Below are 6,113 nucleotides of genomic sequence, written 5' to 3' on the forward strand. Positions count from 1 at the left end.
TGAGTTGGCTTAGGCTGGGGCCTCCCTCCAGTGCTGGGGTTTGGCAGCACAGAAGCCAGAGGTGCTCCTGTTTTCAGCTGAGCTGTTGCAGGTCCCCCTTGCCGCCCTGTGAACATTCCTCATTAAGCTCTTGTGCGGAGCAGGGCGTAGGGCTTTCACCTGCCCCTCAGCCCTGCGCGCCCACCTCCCTCTCTGCCGCTGGGTGGCGGGATTTCTACTGGCAAGAACATGGTGAGGGGCAGTGCCCCACTCTCAGTGCAGAACCAGAACTGGGGTCGTGGGCAGGGAGGGTAACCTCACTGAGAGCCCTTTGCTCTGAGGCAGAGTGGCCAAGTAGTTGAGGGCTCTGGCTTTGAAGCAGAATGTGCCCTCTTTGAATGCCACTTCTGCCATGGCTGTCTTTGTGATCCTAGGCAAGTTGTTTAACCTCTATGCTTCAACTATACAATGGGGATAGTAATAGGCCTATCTGACAGTTGTGAGTTTTAGTAAGATAATGCAGGAAAAGCACGAAGCTTAGTCCACTTAGACCAACCCCCCACACACCCTGTGCTGTCTCCACCCCATCTGTGTGTTGTGTTGTCCTCTATTTACATGCCTGTCTCTGCCATTGGACTATGAGCTCCAGTAGGTCAGCGATAGAATTATACGGTTCTGTGTCCTTGGTGCCAAGCTTAATAAATACATTTATTGTTGGAAGGAACTGGTAAAACAATATAGAAGATTCAAGATTCCCTCTGGCCTCAGAGTCCCACCATTTCACCAAAAATAGTGGGCCTAGGTCGGTCACTGTCCTGGGGGCTGGGGATACCACAGTGAATGCAATAGGATGGGCTCCTGGCCTCAAGAAGTGAACTGTCTAGGGAGTGATGGACATCAAACATATAACAAAACTGAAGATACATTACAACTGGGAGCATTGCCAGTAAGAAGCCAAGGCTGCTATGAAAGTATAGAGCAGAGACTATGTTTGGGGGAGGGGAGAATCAGGAAATTTCCTGGAGGCAAGTAAACCGAGGCCCCAAGAACGGGCAGCCTGGAGCGAAGTGGAAGGTGTAAAATAGCCTTCCAAGCAGAGGAAACAGCATGTGCAAAGATCCTGAGGTGGAAGGGAGCTAGGCTGCTGGGTGGAAGACAAGGTTAATGACTGGAGCCTAGTGATGGAGGGGGTCAGTGGCTTCTCCAAGGCCACAGAGCTGGAAGCATAGGTTATGCAGAGCCTTGTAGGTTATGATGAGAATCTGAGCCTTTAACCTGATGACAATAGCTAACATTTATTCAATTTCATGTATATTTGTACTGAGCTGAGTACTTTATGTGTGTTTTCTCATTCTCTTTGCACAATCCCCCAGGAGGCTGGTGCTATTATTCCCATTTTACAGATGATGAAACCCTGGCTCAGGGAGGTTAACGTGTTCAAGGTCACCCAGTTGGCTGTGGCAGATCTGGGATTTGAACCCAGACATCAGGATCCCAACGCCTGCCCTCTTAACTCCAGCGTGGCCCAGCCTACGAACTAAGTGCGATCTTTGATCCGTGCTGCATCATCCTCAAAGCCTGCGTTCTAATTTCACCATACATCCCCGATCCTTCCCCTTGGAACTGGGGGAACCCACGCAGAGGCCCGCCCTGGTGAGATGAGCTCCCTGGCGGCCGGCCGTACTTCGGGTGGTGGCGAGCACCGAACCTCCTCAACGCAGGCCTCCAGCCACGTGACGGGCCTGGGCGCCGGCGCTGGGAGCGCGGAACGCGGCCGCAGTGCGGTGGGCGCTGGGGTAACGCGCTCGCGCTGCCGCGGCAGCTGTGAAATCTGGAGTACCGGACCCCAGAGAGCCGTGGGGGTGTGGGGAACGAGGGGTGCCGCTCCGCGTCCGGCAGGGGGCTCTCTCTCCCGGAGATCTCGGGGCCCCGGCAGCCCGGATCAAGTTCCCTCCAGCCTTGAGACGGAAAACAGCGTTGGTTTCTGATTTAAAAAATGACTGTTTTTTAAATAGGCTTCATTCTTCCTCTCTGGCCTCTCCCAGGGCCAGAAAGAGGCAGAAAGCGACACGGAGAATCCATTCCAAACGAGCAGCCAAGAGGAGACACGGCAGCTCCCAGATGTTGATGTTTTGTTTTTTGACATAAATCTTTGCACTCATATGGGAGTCTTTTCATTGATTCATGTTTCCATCTGCTGGATTTCCTTTTATTTATTTAATACGGCTTTTGGGGGAAATCTTGCTCCGAAGCTCTGGAGGAGCATAAACGGTGGCAACCGCTGTACCCCTCCCCGCTCCTCCAAACCTTGGCTGCTGGGGGAAGGGAGTGTGTGGCACCCTGCGGATAAGGCTGCTGCATGTCCTCCGCTTGGGGAGCAGGTGCCCTAGGCCCCCGTTAACGTGTCTGTTCCCCTGCTTGGTGCCTGCCAGAGGCTGTAAACCCGACAAAGAAATGGCAGGAGTCACACGGAGTCTCTGTTCCTTCTCCTTCCAGCCCACCCACAGTACCACGCTGCCTTCACGCCAAAACACTCTACGTCTGACAGTGGCTGTCCGCATCAAATGTATTAAAGAGTATCTCTTCCTTCCCCGGCTCCTCTGCCCACCCCAGGAGTGATTCTTAGTAATTAATAAGAGCTTCACCTCTGGAGTCAGACAGCCTGAGTCTGAATCCTGACTCTGCTCTGTATAGTGAATTCCTGAACACCTTAACTTCTCTGAACCTCAGATTCCTCATCTGTAAAATGGGGATGATTATTCTTTCTTTCTCAGATACAGTTACACTTTACAAATGAGACACTGAGGCTGAAGGTAGTTTAGAGATTTTCCCAACTAGGACAGAGCCAGGACATACTCCTATGTCGTTCTGATCCTCACCCTATTTATTCACCCCCAATCTTGCACAGCTGCTCCTCCAGGTTTCCCAGAATAGGCCATCTGTGACAGAAAGGGGGTACCCTCTTTTCCATGAGGCAGAAGAAAAAACTAGAAGTTATGGTTCAGGAAGTCTGACACCTTAGAACAATATCTATCTAACCTTAGAACATAGGCCCAGATTTGGGAAGGACCTACAGGTCATCTCATCGGGTCTCCTACCTAATCCATGCAGACTTCCCCGACAGGTACAGAAAACTCACGTCCTTACAGCCCCTCCTATCTGAGGGTGCCTCTAGGTATCAGGAGACCCACAGACCCTTGAATGGGACCATTTGAATGTAAGAAACATGATTTCCACAGACCAAGCCCCTTAAGACCCCTTGTTGCTAAGGCCCAAGGCTGTATCTTCAGTCCTGAGTAGAGGGGAGGGATTACTCAAAGTGTGAGATTATTCCATAGTACATCCTTTGTGAAGCACATTCCTTCCTTACGTATATCCCACCCAGTCCAAGCTCCTCTGCATGTGCTACGTGGGGCTCTCCCTGCAGGGCAGGACATGGCTACATATCTGGGACTCTATGATTTGGTTCTAAGCTCACTCTATAGGAGCACATGTCCTTAACTCTTCATCCACACATGCTGTTTTCTGGAACTCCCATATATGGTAAACCGACATTTATGATGCCTCTGTATGTGCTCAGTGCCTTACAGGAAGGAAGCCTCAAAATATGATTATTAAAGAGAATCGGGGGCTTCCCTGGTGGCGCGGTGGTTAAGAATCTGCCTGCCAATGCATGGGACACGGGTTCGAGTCCTGGTCTGGGAAGATCCCACATGCCGCGGAGCAACTAAGCCCATGAGCCACAACTACTGAGCCTGTGCTCTAGAGCCCGTGAGCCACAACTACCGAGCCTGCGTGCCACAACTACTGAAGCCTGAGCTCCTGGAGCCCGTGCTCTATAACAAGAGAAGCCACCGCAATGAGAAGCCTGCGCACTGCAACGAAGAGTAGCCCCTGCTCGCTGCAACTAGAGAAAGCCCACGCACAGCAACGAAGACCCAACGCAGCCAAAAATAAGATAAATTAAATTTTAAAAAAAAGAAAGAAAAGTTTGTGAGGTCCAAAAAGGAGAAACAACCCCAATACCCAGCTATAATGAATGGAAATATAAATGGTTGTATTTCATACAGTGGAATATACAGCAATGAATATCAATTAACTTCAGATACATGAAACAACATAAATGAATTCCACATAGATTCATGATAAGAAAAAACCTCAAAAGAATATATATTGTATTATTCCATTCATATATAGTTTAAAAATAAACAAAACTATACGATTTAGGAATGCATACATGGGTAATAAAACTATAAAGAAAAACAAGGGGATGTTTATCACAGATATATGTAATAATAACACATAATCTATTGATATTATAATATTAATTATAAGTATGTTAATATAGGGGACCAGTATGGGTTAAATGGTTCATATACATGTTTTAGACATCTTCTGTATATGTTGTATTCACAATTAAATTTCTAAAGCATCACATACCTACTAGGGTCCTGTGAGAATTGAATGAGGTAATACATGATGAAAGCGTTAAGTTCCATTGCCTGGTGCACAGTATGTGCTCAACGGAAGTGACTTTTTTCATGTTGAGGGAAATATTGGGGGCCCTGGAGAAATGCCATATAATTAGCCAATAATAAGAATTCTAAAAGGCCCTGGTTTTCCTTTGAGACACACTGTCTTCCTATTTTGGTGGTATCTGGTATGTAAGCATAAGTCTGTGGGGGCGGGGAGGCGGTGGCTGATGATGTAGGGTTAATTGACCGTCGTAAGCTTAGTGAGGAGCTGGAAAACTTCACTCTCCTCCTCAGAGAAGACACAGAGGCGAGGGTGCCTCTAGGGAGCCTGGACGGGAGGAGTAACAGCAGTAAGGAGAAAACTGCATTTTGCAAGCCTCATATGAGAGGTCCAGCCAGTCCCAGGGATGTCTCACCTACACCCTCTCGACTGCACTGTGCTTCCTGCAGTGTGGTTGAGGCCTCAGAAATCAGCACGGGCGACAGTAGGATGGCTCAGGCCCAGCTCAGCGACAGTGAGGGAAGCCATTCTGCTGACTGTGTTCTCTAAGGCAAGGTGCAAGCAGCCAAGGCAGGAGCAGTCGCCCAGCCAAGAGGTGCTGGGATCAGCCAGGAGGCTGGGAAATCCTGGCAGAGTCTTCCAGCCAGGAGATGCCAACAGCGGTGTACACCTCTAGATGCCACGTCTGAGGGTCCAAGAACGGAAACTGCTGTGCCCAGCCTTGGCCAGGAGCTCCCTAGCTGTGCCTCCCCATGGGGAGCCCAGTCTGGGATCCTGGAGAAGGCCTTTCCCAACCAGAGTGTGCTGATTTCCACACCAGGGATGGATACACTGCATCATGCGGTGGAACTCATGGAGAGATGTGAGTTTTAACCTTGGGTGCATTACATAGACTGTGGCTTCTTGAGCTAGAGACTCCTTAGGATTTCCCCCTTTTATTCTGACCCCTTCTAGTTAATCCAGTTCAGTAATTCCATTCACCTGATATCAATTAAGCACATGTAATGTCCAGGTGATTTTTCTAAATGCTGGGAGTATTATGATAAATAAGGAAGACATGGGTTCTGCCCTCAGGGAGTTTGCAGACTTGCTGGGTGGGGGCGGGGGGCGGTGCAGGAAGAGCTGCGGGAAAAGTAATTCCAGTTATGAGGTGTATTAAGAAAGGAGAAGCTCGGGTCCTATGGGAGAGGATCAACAGGAGGTTTAAGACAGTATAGTGATATTTCTCAAAATCGGTACCTGTACCTGCGTCAGGTATCTAAGGTACTTGCAGAAAATTCAGATTCCTGGGCCTCATGGCAGATGCACTGAGTCTAAGGCTCTGAAGGTGGGGCCAGCAATCTGCTTTTCTTTTTTAATCGAAGTAAAATTTACATAACATACAAATAGCCTTAAAAGCATACATTTCAGTGACATTTAGTGCATTCACAATGTTGTGCAATCACAACCTCTATCTAGTTCTAAAATATTTTCATCACCCATCAAGCAGTCACTTCCCATGTTCCCCTCCCCCATCTCTTTGCAACCACTAACCCACTTTCAGTGGATTTACCTATCTTGCATATTTTAAATGAATGAAATGATACTCTATATGACATTTTGTGTCTGATTTCTTTCACTTGTCATAATGTTTCTGAGGTTCATCCATGTTATATCAT

The sequence above is a fragment of the Delphinus delphis genome, chromosome 3 (genome assembly GCF_949987515.2).
Source record: "Delphinus delphis chromosome 3, mDelDel1.2, whole genome shotgun sequence".
In the NCBI taxonomy this organism is placed as follows: Eukaryota; Metazoa; Chordata; class Mammalia; order Artiodactyla; family Delphinidae; genus Delphinus; species Delphinus delphis.